Here is a 13,470-nt window from a genome sequence, read left to right as displayed (position 1 = left end):
GGGTCTTATTTGGGTTTTTCTGGAAACCATTATAAAGAAAAAGTGTGAAACCTGGAGTAATTATCAGGCTCTCAACTTGTCACCTCCTGCGCTGATGGATGTGTGAGGTAGTTTTCATGGTAAACAGTTTCACATGTTCAAAACTGAAGGGATATGTTTCCACCCCAACACACGCTGTGCTGTGGTTTTGATTTTTTTTCTAACACCTGATTCGATCCAGACTGCATCTTCTTGACTGGAACTCATGGAGGCAGATTAGATGGTCAGGTTTTGGACATGTGACCTGTGACCAGAGTATTCATGCAACATGATGAGTTGCAGAGCTGCTGTTAACTTTTAGCTCAGACATGCATTTCTCAGAGTCATGCTAGTCTCACATCTCCTGATGCTGGTGAGAAAACACACTCAGGTTTCAGCAGTTTCAGCCAACATGCACGTGGTTCAATATCAGCAGATAGGCGCAAGCTGTTTCTCTCATATAGCTATGGAGGAATTTTGTTCCACTCTTCTTTAAAAAGTTGCTTGAATACATTGAGGTTTGAGGTGTCTTGTCAGCAGCTTGATTCTTTTCTTTTCCGGGCATTCTGTTGTAGATCTGGTGCTGTGTTTGGGGTCATTGTCCACTTGCATGAGCCAGTATCAGCCAAGCTTTAGCTGTCAGACAGATGAACTAAAGTTTTACTCTGAAATACTTTGGTATCCATTGGAGTTCATGGTCCACTCAATTACTGTAAGGTGTCCAGGTTAAGAAGCCCAAATCATCATCCCTCCACCACCTTGTTTAACAGTTAGCATGTAGAGTTTGTGCTGATATGTTAAGTTATCAAATCAAATCAAATCAAACTTTATTTATAAAGCCCTTTTCATACCAAAGGCATTACAAAGTGCTTTACAAGATTAAAAAAAAATTTAAGCAAATTCAATTCATGCATATTAAAAACAAAATAAGCCTTTGCACATCAAAACTGGCAGACTGTTCCACAGTCGAGGGCCATAACAATGGAAAGAGGCCTCACTGTATGTCTTGGTCCTCACCCTTGGAACCACTAAAAGGCCAATACCAGAGGACCTCAGAGTCCCCGAGGTTTCATAATTTAAAAGAAGGTCTGATAAATAAGAGGGCCAAAGACCATTAAGACATTTATAAACTACTAAAAGAACCTTAAAATCAATCCTGAAACGCACGGGGAGCCAATGCAGCGATTTTTTAACCGGTGTGATGTGTTCCCGCCCTCTGGTCCTCGTCAGAACTTGTGCCCCTGAGTTCTGAAGTAGCTGTAGGTTTGAGATGGACTTTATGGGAAGACCAGAGAGCAGGGCGTTATAGCAATCTAATCTACTAGAAATAAAAGCATGCATCAGCACCTCCATGCTGGCAAGAGAGAGAAATGGGCGGACTCTGGCGATGTTTTTAAGAAGATAAAATCCAGCTTTTGTTATATTATTGATGTGTGGAGTAAAATCCAGCTCAAAGTCGAAAAGAACACCTAGGTTTCTCATACTCTGAGAAGGATTAAAATGATGTAGTTTTGATAAAATAATCTCTCTCTTGTCCTCAGGACCGATTATTAAATCTTCTGTTTTGTCCTGATTGAGCTGTAAGAAGTTCTCTGCCATCCATGACTTAATATCTAAAATACAGTTAAAAGGACGTTAACTGGCTCCAGGTCATCAGGAGACACGGCGATGTAAAGCTGCGTATCATCAGCATAGCTGTGAAAATCAATGCAATGTCTCCTGATGACATCCCCAAGCAGTAACATGTACAAATTAAAAAGTATCAGGCCTAGAATTGATCCTTGGGGAACCCCACATTGGATTTAATGGATTCTTGAGGAGCATGTATTAGTACTTATATAAAATTGGTGATCTGTGAGTTGGAAGTAAAACCATTTAAGAACAGTACCTGAGAGGCCCACCAGACTTCTGAGTCTGTCTAGTAAAATCTGGTGATCAACTGTATCAAAGGCGGCACTAAGATCCAGTAAAACCAGGACAGAAAGTTTCTGTGAGTCTAAGTTAGATCTAAGATCATTAACAATGTTTAAAAGGGCCGTCTCGGTACTGTGGTCTTTCCTAAAACCAGAATGATATTTTTCTAAAATCTTCTGTTTATCCAAAAACTCATGCAGTTAAATGAAAACAGCTTTTTCTGTCATTTTACTTAAACATGGTAAGTTGGATACAGGTCGGTAATTATCAATAATGTTTGGATCTAAATTACTCTTCTTCAGAAGGGGCCTCACCACCGCTGTTTTAAAGGCAGCTGGGAAGACACCCTATGCGTAAAAGCTCAGGCTCAAAGTAACCGTAAAAAGGTTTTTAAAAGTGATGAGGGAATTGGGTCTAAAAGACAGGTTTAGTTGGGAGAAAACTTGACCAAGCTTCTTTGCATCAACCAGGACAAAACTCTCCAGTGTTTCCTCTGATAAAAACAAAGCTTCAGTTCTGTTAAAATCAACATGTCGTTGAGATAAAAGACTGGATCTAATAATATTGATCTTACTTGTGAAGTGGTCTGCAAAGTCCTCGCATGCAGGGTGTGATGCGGACATGGAGGACTTGTTAAAATCTGTGTTTATTAAAAGATCAATGGTTTTACAAAGGAACTTTGGGTTGTTTTTGTTATCTGTAATGAGGTTTGAATAGTAGAGTTTTCTTGCCTGTTTTACTGAATTATTGTAGATTTTGAGTTGCTCCTTTAAAATTTTATAATGGACTGTTAATTTTGTTTTTCTCCATTGCCTCTCTGCTCTCTTGCAGCTTCTTTTTAACTCATTATTTTCCAGGCTTCTCCACAGTGTTTTTGATTTAACTCCTAATGTTTTTGTTTTAAGTGGGGCTGCTGAGTCAATGGCTGTTTGTTGTTAAAATGATCAACAATAAAATCACACGATGCAGGTAACATCTGAGCAGGAGTTTGGTTTAAAATTTCAGTAAAATTTGCAGCCACTTCAGAAGTAATATATCGTTTCCTCACAGTTCTCACTGAGGTCCTTTGGCTAAAACTGGTGATGTTAAAAAAACACACAGTAGTGGTCTGACACAACCAAGTCAACAACAGAGAACACGCCAGTGGACAGGCCATAAGTTATGACCAGGTCCAGGGTGTGTCCTCTGTTGTGAGTAGGCTGTGTTACATGCTGATGAAAACCCATACTATTTAAAATGTTTAAAAACTCGTTGGCATAGGGATCACCACTGTTATCAGTGTGAAGGTTAAAATCACCATTTATTAAAATTTTATTGTATTTAATATGTATAGTTGATAAAAACTCTGAACATTCTTTAATAAAACAGGAAGGAGGGCTAGGTGGTCTATAAATTGTACTGGATAAAACAGGCGGGTTGTTAAAAACAAATGAAAGATGCTCAAATGAATTGTAGTTTTTCAATTAAATTATTTGTGCTGATATGAACTCTTGAGCAATCGAAGCTGTTCCACTGCCTTTTAAACCTTTTTTAAAATTTGGGGGAGATGCCTCGGTGAGAAATACTGATACATCAGTGCCAAGCCAGTTTTCCGTTAAAAAGAGACAGTCAATGTTATTATCTAAAATCAAAACATTAATAATAAAAGATTTGTTTGACAGTGATCGGAAGTTTGAAAGAGCCATGTTGAGTGTTGCAGGAAATTTCCATTGTAAAGTTGTGAATATGGGTTCTGTACTGGGAGCTGTATGTATGGGACGTATAAACCTAATGGTAGAAGTATGTGGATGTGAACGAACATGTTTGTACTGTCTACTGGTGATTTGTACTGGTATGTGATGTGTCTGAGAGGAAGTTTTAACTGGGGCAGGTGTGGCTGGACCATCAATATGAGAAAGCTTTGCAGGACTGGAGGGTGAGATCAATGTTCAAGGTGAGAAGATGAGAACCTATGTGATTTGGATGTATGCCATCTGATTTGGGTAAATACTCTTCTTCTCTCATCTTTTAAGACAGTCATACAGAAAAAAAACTCTCTATCGCCACCTGCAGTCACAGAATCTGATAGGTCACAGATTTTGGTGTAACACCGGATTTCTGTGCTGCTGTGTGTCGAGCTATGAACAATCAGACTTTGGCGTTGCAGGAGCTAAATCGTAAACTGGAGGCTATTCTAGCTGAGAATGGCAAGCTGGTTGTGATTCCGAAGCTCGGCTGGATGGAAACTGACCCACAAATTCAGATGATTTAGAGTCGCCAGTGGGACCACTGAGAGACTCAAGGCAGACGAAACAGCTCTGGCCTGAAACTAAAACAAATGCTGTTATCTAATTTGGCTCCCTGTATTGGCCTTGGATGGCTGGTTATAAAGTTCTCCTGGAAGGTTATGTTGACGAATCACCTCCCCCGATGATTCACTGCCTTGGTTGTTAATATGATTAGTATATAAATGAGTGTAACAATGTTTTACGACTACATGACACATCAACACTTCACACATTTGCTCTGATGGTTGTTATCTTTATTCTCTCATGTTCTCCCATGATTTGAGACTTGATCACTTTTCTGTCTCCATGTTTTCTTATTGTAAGAAAGAGCAGATAAACCAGTGGTAATGTGGAAGAATGAAGATGAGGAACCCCACACAGCACAGCGACCTCAGCTGAAATGCAGTTTATCATTCAGTCTGCGCACCGTGAAACAAAAACACTTTCTCCATCACTAATCGATTTAAGGCAGCAGCTGATTTCACCTCAGACCTGTAAACACAGAAACATGATCGGGATGTGTTGTATTGATCAATCAGAGCAGGCTGCAGAAACATGTCAGATCCTTCAAAACTGAGTAAGATCTGCTCTGTCCTGACTCACCGGCTGGCTGCTGGGATCAACTCCATGCTTCGTTTACCTCCATCCTCCAGTTTCTCTTTGAACAGATGGCTGTCAGTCTCTTGGGCCTGAGGAGACCACTGACCCTTAAAGGCAGGAGGGTCAAACTAACTGTTGGTGTAACATTACGGTGGCCTCAGGCACCAGTCCGACTCCACCACCTGATGGAGTCCAGTTTCACAACACAAGCCTTTCATTTGTCCTTAACAACTAAAACATTCAGATTCAGTTAAAAACGGGTCCGTTTCAGATAAATATTCAGATATTCAGAGGTCACATCCTGAAATATTGTGTTCACAAAACATCGCATGTCTCATTAGTTCTGTGTTACATGAAGTGGTGGTCAACCTAGCCAGGTTGTGTCAAACGGATAAAACAGGCCCACCAGAGAGTCCAGTCTGGTCTGCTGGATGAATTTGGTAAATGAAAATAAGATATAAGACATTAGCTAAATTTTTTCCTAATTTGACCGCATCAGGTTGTATTTTATTAAAACATTTAAAAGGCATAAATAAAATTTGATTTAATTTAATTTTGTATGATGAGGTCCAGATGGTTGGGATTACTCTGCTTTATGTACATTTATGTATATTTATGATCAAATTGGAAAATACTTTATATTTCAGTTGCACATACCTGTGATTGAATGTGTGATTTTCAGATCTGTTGTGCTCTGTAAGTCTTAATGCTTGTGTAAATGATAAAAATGAAGCTAAATATTGTTCAAATTACGCTTATGTTTCTCAAGAAATTTCATATAGTTCATAATATATGTTCTTAAAGAACAGTTAATTAAATATAAACATCTTAGTCATGTTTTTAACTTCTTTGAACTGAAACAAGGGAAACATTAATTTTTTGATAGAGCAGCAGTAAATACAAACTCATTTTAGCTTTTCCTGGTAGACATGCTACAAGTAGCTACCAGGACTAGACTATTATGCTATTATATTACTGGTCTGGCCCACTTCAGATCAAATTGCGCTGTATGTGGCCCCTGAACTAAAATGAATTTGACACCCCTGGCCTAGCTCATTGTAGACCAGTGTGTGTGTGGTGAAAGTGTTCTTATCTCTGGATAAAAAAACTTATGTATGTGATGTTTTTGGCTGTTTCAGTTTCATCATGAAACTAATCAAGGTTTGGGTTAAATATGAAGTCATAATAAAGGAAGCAAGCAGTAGTATTTAAATAAACACATTGAGAAATGTGTGTTGGAAACCTTTAAATGGGATCAATAGGAGCTGAGTCAAACCGTATCAGAGTCTTCATAGTTTCTTGGATATACATTTGTAAATCAATTTACTTCAGGTGGAATGGTGTGCTGTGGTGAAATTAAACCAAATGGGAAAATAAAATTCTAGCTGCTTTCTTGGTTTACCCAAGATCAAGATTAGACAAAAGTTTCTGAGACCAACTACATTTGCTTACTCAAAAGTCAGCACTCAGCTTCAAACAGCTAAGTTCAAAACTAACAACCGAGACAGAAATCTGGGAGTAGTCATGGACTCAGACCAGAATTTTAGCAGTTACATTAAGACAGTTGTGAAGTCATCCTATTATCACTTAAAGAACATATCATGGATTAAAGAACTGATGACTCAGAAGGATTTAGAAAAACTGGTCCATGCATTTATCTTCGGTAATGCTATCCTCACTAGTCTCCCTAAAAAGTCCATCAGACAGCTGCAGTTAGTCCAGAACGCTGCTGCTCGAGTCCTCACTAAGACCAGGAAAGTAGATCATAGAACTCTAGTCCTCAGATCTTTACACTGGCTTCCTGTCTGTAAACTAACAGCAGGATTTTAAAGTCAATTCTTTGACAAAGAAATAAATGTTTAGGACCAAAACACATTCAGGATCTTCTGGTTCGTTGTGAACCAACCAGATCCCTCAGGTCATCATGGTCTATTTTCTATTTCCAGAGTCAGAACTAAACATGGAGAGGCAGCGTTCAGCTTTTATGCTCCTCACATGTGGAACAAACTCCCAGAAAACTGCAGGTCTGCTGAAACTCTCACACTCTCACACAAATCCCCACACTGGAACATTATTTCTAGCTTTTTATCTAATTTATTTTAGCTATTTTCTTTCTGTTTTTATTTAATTTATTTCTTTTAAAGTTTGTTTTTAATGCACTTGTTATTGCTTCCTGCACCCCGCTGTAATGCTTCTGTTTTATTTAAATCACTTTGAATTGTCTTGTACATGTAATGTGTTATACAAATAAATTTGCCTTGCCTTGGTTGTTAGTTTGACCATAATTTCATTGAATTGAATGTAGGTTTTTTCATGTCTGGAAATTAAACTCTGACCTTAAAGAAAAAAAAAAAACATCTAAAGTTTTTTCAAACATTTGTTGTGTTAAATTTTACTTACTGATGGGAAATCTAACCACATTCCTTCTGTAACACACAGCTAAGAGTGTAACACAAACTGCACTGCTTTCACAAAGTTTCCAGCAAGTCTCATGCTTCATTCTAAGAAACGATCCTAATGTAACATCCGGAGCAGATTCCAGTGTTAAAAACTGCTGGGATTTCTTTAAAAGGTGCAGCAATAAATCTGTGGTTTCTTCAGCTGGTTCTGTTGCATGTGTTTGTTGGAGTTCCCCTTTCATAGCATGAAGTTTGGGAAGGAGAGTCTTTAACAGCTCAGTGTCCAGAGAATTGTGTTGCTGTTTCAGGAAACCACAATCATAAATTATATGAACCTTCCCAAGCCAAAGTGTTTCAGCCACAATGTGGCATGGTGACAGATTCATGGTTGGCATGGTGAGGAGAGTTCTGTTTTCAACAGCAAATCATGTTTTCACTGGAAGTGTTTTGTTTTATAATACTAAGCAACTTTAGTGCAAACACATTTACAAAGAAAATCTTTAAATAGAAAAATTAAGGAATATAATGTGTGACGGGATTATAGGAGCTTGAAGTAAAATAGTTTTATTACTGGTAAAAGAAAGAGAAAAAAGCTCATCTCACAAGTGAAAGGAAATGTTTTCAAACCTCATATTTACCAAAAAACACTTATTTATTTGATGAAACAGACAAAAGACCCAAAACCTGATGGTAAGTCTGTCAAAAAAGAAGGAAAGTTGAATATGTCTGCCAGGAATGTAGTTATTTTACCTGTAACTGGATTGGTGTTGAAATAATTCCCTCGTCTGTCACTTTTTACAAATAAAATCTTGTTCTTTTTTTTGTAAATGACAATTAAACAGAATAGTGCAACAAACAGTTCCTGAGACCTGTTGCATCACTTAATGGCAAATCCTGTAGTTTACAATCTGAAACTTGTCCTCTGCCCCCTGGTGGTCATCTTTTGCACTACAACATTTCTGGTATATCACACAGTAATAAACAGTGAATACGCAAATTATTTGTTGAAAGATTTGGTGAAAAGAAGTTAAATTGTGTGTGTAGGTGTAATACATTGATGGTGTGATAATGTGTTGTGTGTGCTTCATGAAGTCATATACTATATATCAGAAAAATAATAATTATACAGATGAAATTCATGACAATATGAGTAAAAAAAAAATTATCATGATGTAGACGATCGGCACCACCGCTCATGGCAAGAAGGTTAATGCTTCAAACATCAGCTGGTTTCCTCCATGTGGACTTGGCATGTTCTTCTCATGCATCTATGAGCTCTCTTTTGTTAGAAATTAATGGTTCATGTGTTAGCATCAGTGTCACAATTGGCATTCATGTCTTATTCTGATGACTTCTGGCTTCTTGTAAAGCTGAGCCTGTTGGGTCTGTATGTGGAACAAGCAGAACATGTGTTGTTAATAATGACCCTGCTGCATGTTTACATTTCTCTTGTTAGGCTGCTTTGGCCATGAAACATCCAAGTTTGAGCAAAGTGGTCAAATCGAGTGCCTCCTTTTTGCTGTGAAAGAGTAAAGATGAGAGCGGTGAGTCCTCTGAGTTTTATCTCCAGAGGGAGTCTGAGGCTGCCACTTTCATCTTCTGCTTCTCTTAATTACTCTCACCTCCAGCAGCAAAGTTCAACTTCCTGCAGGAGCTTTAATTAATCAACATTCATCACATTCACCTGACAGATGAAGGAGGTGGAGGACATTTGCTGAACTTGGAATGGCCTCCACATTTGAAAAATTCATGCTTGTTCTCTGGCTGACTCTAGAGCCGCTTCAAAAAAGCTTTAAATGACCTTTCTGATCTTTACATGTGCAACACAGTCTAGATCCTGGACCGACTTACAAATAATGTAAAGTTAGCTGCATGTCTGGGACAGGAAGCAATGTCTGTGTTTCTTCATTTAATCAGTTGTAAGATGGGTTCTTCTTCCAGCCAGAACTGTCTCGGGTCCTTTAGCCTGATGGAAGGACCAGAGACAGTTCTTGCACTCGGGATTAAATGCCAAAGTTTAAAAGTAGTTTTTTACAGACTGTGTAGACTGCAGTGTAAAATTGAGTGACAGTTTAGTCCAGAGTCTAGGTCAGGGGTGTCCAGAAAAAACATGACCAGATATAATGAGCTATGCTTGACATCAGGAAGTTGTGGTTGAAAATACTGAGGATGCTTATATTAATTGTAAATGTCGCCTGATTTGTTTGTGTGGTGATTCGTGCATTTTTTAAACTAATTCTTTATTTTAAAACAGGACAGTATTGTTATAATGCTGTTTTTAATTAAACTAAGATGGGTACAAGTATAATAAAACATTACAGAAAAAGATTAAAGCTAGAATAAAAGAAAGGGTTGATTATTTCATTACTTTGCAGGAAGAATGAAGCAAAATATTTTTGCTTCAGGCCTCCTCTGCTGATAAATGAGACAGATGTTCCTGCTGTGTGGAGACAAAAGGAAGTTATGGGAAATATTGAAATTATTCTTTCTGGAGCTCATGATGGATTATTGCACCTCGAACAAATTAATCATGTCCCAGATAAAATGTCCTCCCTGCGACAGAGGCTGAGGAGGGTTTTGATCAGGAGGAAAAAAGAAACTTCTACAGAAAAATAATCTCTCAAGTGTCCTGAGAATCATTGTGTTCTCTGTTATTGGTGTAAAATGTTGGATTATACTCTCCCCATCAACTAATTTTAACTCTTATATAGTTGTGTTTCCATTACAGTTTTTTGCAAAATAAAAACGATACTTCTAAAATTTCAACAAAGTACAATTGTGATTTGTGATCCTGCGAAACTCCACTTTGAGGAGAAAGGAGATTCCTAATTCTTTGTAAGACTCTTGCATGTTTGTTTGCTTTTAAGGATGGCAGTTATATTTTTTTCTCTAATTGTTTGTAAAAAGATTTCCTTCTCCTCTTGCGTCTACTCATACCGCGCCATGTTTACTGACATGAACTGGTCACGTGACCCCTTACGTCATGTCCAGGGACATGTAAATGCGAAAAAAGTGTTTCCATTACACTTTTGCTATATACTTCTATACCGACACGTCTGAAAAACCACCTCATGAGAGCGTAAAAACTTAGTAGCAATATTTGAGAGGTTTTTCGACATGTAGGTGTTTCCATTTTTTTTTATGTGATATTTAGTTTTTGTGCAATTATAGGGGTAACGGAAACTGAGGTTAAGTTAAGGTGGCAACCAGTTTAACCAGTTGTTCTCATATTCCTATCCCAATTTTTCTCAGAGAATCTTAAGCATGGACTCAGAGTCTTTCTTGAAGTTGTCAGAAAAGTGATAAAAGCACGACTGCCCGACAGAGCAGCCATGCCTCAGAGCCTCTCAGATTCATCCCCGTGAATGAAATTTTGTAGTCATATCCCAAGACACTCAATGGGAAATCTACCAGGAATTCCTTGTGTCAAAATTCCTCCCACCATGGAAGCGTGTAGAGGAACACAAGGAAAGGAGGTGAGGTGAGAGGCTCATGAATTAGAGGAGGTGTTGCTTCCAAGTGTCATTTACACCTAATGTAAATGCTAACTACCTACTAGCTGAATACTGCTAGCATTTAGCTTTAGGAACACCAACTGGAGCAGACCGCTGACCTATTGGGAAGTCATAAACTTTAAAGTGTTGGTCCATGATGTTTTTTTTTATTGTTCAATAATATGTTATGATGCTCACCAGGCATATTTACTTCAGGCGGTTTCAGCTTAACAAACTACCGTGGTTAGCAGCAGCATAGGCTATGTCAGCTAGCACTGTCCATGTTTATTCTCGAAACAGAGTCATCTTAGTGACATTGTGCTTACATCTTATAAGTAATTTCTATCTGTCCTTAATCAACGCATCAACTTTAGGGGAAAACCTATCTAACAGTAAACATTCTTAGAATTTTATCATTTTCATCAAACTTTTTCAAACAGAACTATAAGGCAGCTAAAGATAAATGATGCTGTACAAATCCAGATGATTTAACACATAAAGAGAATTTTAATTTTATAGAAGAGCTTTATTTTTTAGCAGCTACCAAATTCATACACAGGCTTTAACTTTTAAGTGACAAAAAACATGCCTATGAATAACAGCAGATACACTTAGATGTGGAAAAATTTACAGCTGAGAATTAGCAGAAATAGCAGCTTCCAATTTTCAACCGCATCTTTTATTCTTCTCCCAGAGAATTAGCAGCTTCTTTCCAACAATAATGATAAAAAAGACTCAACTGCTGAGAGGAAATCAATACAAGAAAGCACATGAATGCTAACGAGCTGGATGCTCATTAGTCATGTTTGACTGCTTCGCTGTGCAGTATAAATACAATTGATTTTATATGAATATTTTGTGCATTGAAATGCAAACTTTTAAAAAAAAGCTCATATTTAATTAAAATGTGCTCTAACTGATCTGAACTTTTTCTGTTTTTATTCAAGGCAGTTGAGCAGTGCCTCAGAATAACAAATCAGCCTCACAGAGATTAAACTGCTTCATCTTCATGCCAGACACCTTGTAGGTTAAAGCCACGAGGAGGAGGACACACTGAGCATGCTCTGTTATAAGCAATCTACACCTGGCTCCTTCACAGGCTGAGGTCACAAAGGACATCTAACTTAGAAACTGAATCAAACTGCTGCTTCATTGTTTTCTATATTAAACATCCAGCACTCATCCGGGCTCCATCAGTCCAGCAGACTAGATTTATTTGCTTCTGGTGCAATACACCAGATGATCACTAAAATCGAACTGTTCAGAATCTTTTCATGGTGCACATAACCATTTAAGGTAGTTTGCTAACCATCATAGCTCAAACAACTCAGCTTTTAGGGTGTTTTTTTAAGCTGCTATTGCAGAGGGCCCTCTATTGTTATTGTTCCAGGCCAACTGGTTAAACATGCAAAGGCAGCATTGGTACCCTTGACAAAAACAACAAGAAGTAAGAAAGAGTTCTTAACCTCTTCAAACCTCATTATAACTTAAAGGAAAAGACCAAAGATTCTCAGGGTTTACTGAGCGATACCCAATGGAGGAGCTGCTACATGATTTTGACCCGACTAGTAATGAATGTAAGTTGTCTTTCCAAACAGAGGAAAGACCTCAAACACCATCAACTTCCATCCTGAAATACTAAGTTAGATCATTTTTACCACAATTCATTATGGCATCATCAGCCCAGAAATATCCTTGTTTTTTAAATATACATAATTGTCATGGCTGCTTCACGTATTTTGCATTTGTTTGTAGTAATATTGGTGCACGTCCTCTGAAATTAACGCAGTATGTTCTAAAGCTGCAATATTCAACTTATTGCTTGGGGCTAGTGTGGGGACGAGTACGGAGGATTGACCGGGCATGGCGTGCCTGTTTAAAGTGCCTTAAATATATCTAATTTTTTTCTGCCGTGATCTCAAAATGAACCAAATGCTAACTTTCTGTATTGTTGCCATGTTTATCATCTTTTCTACAAATTCAGTATCTATCTAGTCTGAGTTCTCTGATACGCCCCCTAGTGGAATCCTCCAGTAACAAGTGTGGTGCATAAGGAAGTATATAAACAATTACAATCACAATGGAGCCAGTTTATTAAAACACAAGGTTAAAAAGCAACTATATTATTGGCTTTTATTAGATTTAGACTTCTGATCAGTCATCTGATCAACCACCTGAAAAAAACCTCTATCATTAAATTAGATATTAGACCTAGATTACAGATAAAGGTGTGTCCAATCAGGCTTCCAGGATCCCGCTCCAGCTCTACAATCTCGTCCAAATATGGTCACTTCTGGTTCCTAAACATGAAGAAGGCGATGGTCAAATGTTAAAATACATATTAGTTTAAAAACTAACAGAGTAGTTTTACAACAGATATCTCATCATTTAATGCTATCATTACTATGAAATCTAGTGCGTCTTGTGGGTGGAGGAGGAAGGTCTACTTATGCTGATTTTGATAATTGCTTGTCATTTTTAGGATTTCTATTGGTGTTTCAGACCCTTTTTGACATCTATTGTAAGTAATTGTGCAAAGGGGGGGGGGGTCTTTTTACTTTCCAAGCTTTCCACAGACCAAGTGATGACTGGAATCAGACTTAAATCCAGGTGAGTTTAAGAGGAGACATCACTGATGGAGAGAAAGGAGCAGGAAGTTGAAACTATTTCTTTGCATTTTCAAAGCTGTCGTTTGTTATTTGGAAACACAGCTGAAAAATATTGCAAAATTCCACAATAACAATAAAAGAAGGGGGAAAAAATGCCTATGTTGGTTCA

Source organism: Melanotaenia boesemani, chromosome 18 (genome assembly GCF_017639745.1).
Source record: "Melanotaenia boesemani isolate fMelBoe1 chromosome 18, fMelBoe1.pri, whole genome shotgun sequence".
In the NCBI taxonomy this organism is placed as follows: domain Eukaryota; kingdom Metazoa; phylum Chordata; class Actinopteri; order Atheriniformes; family Melanotaeniidae; genus Melanotaenia; species Melanotaenia boesemani.
The sequence above is the reverse complement of the archived record's forward strand: the minus strand, read 5'-3'. Positions refer to the sequence as shown.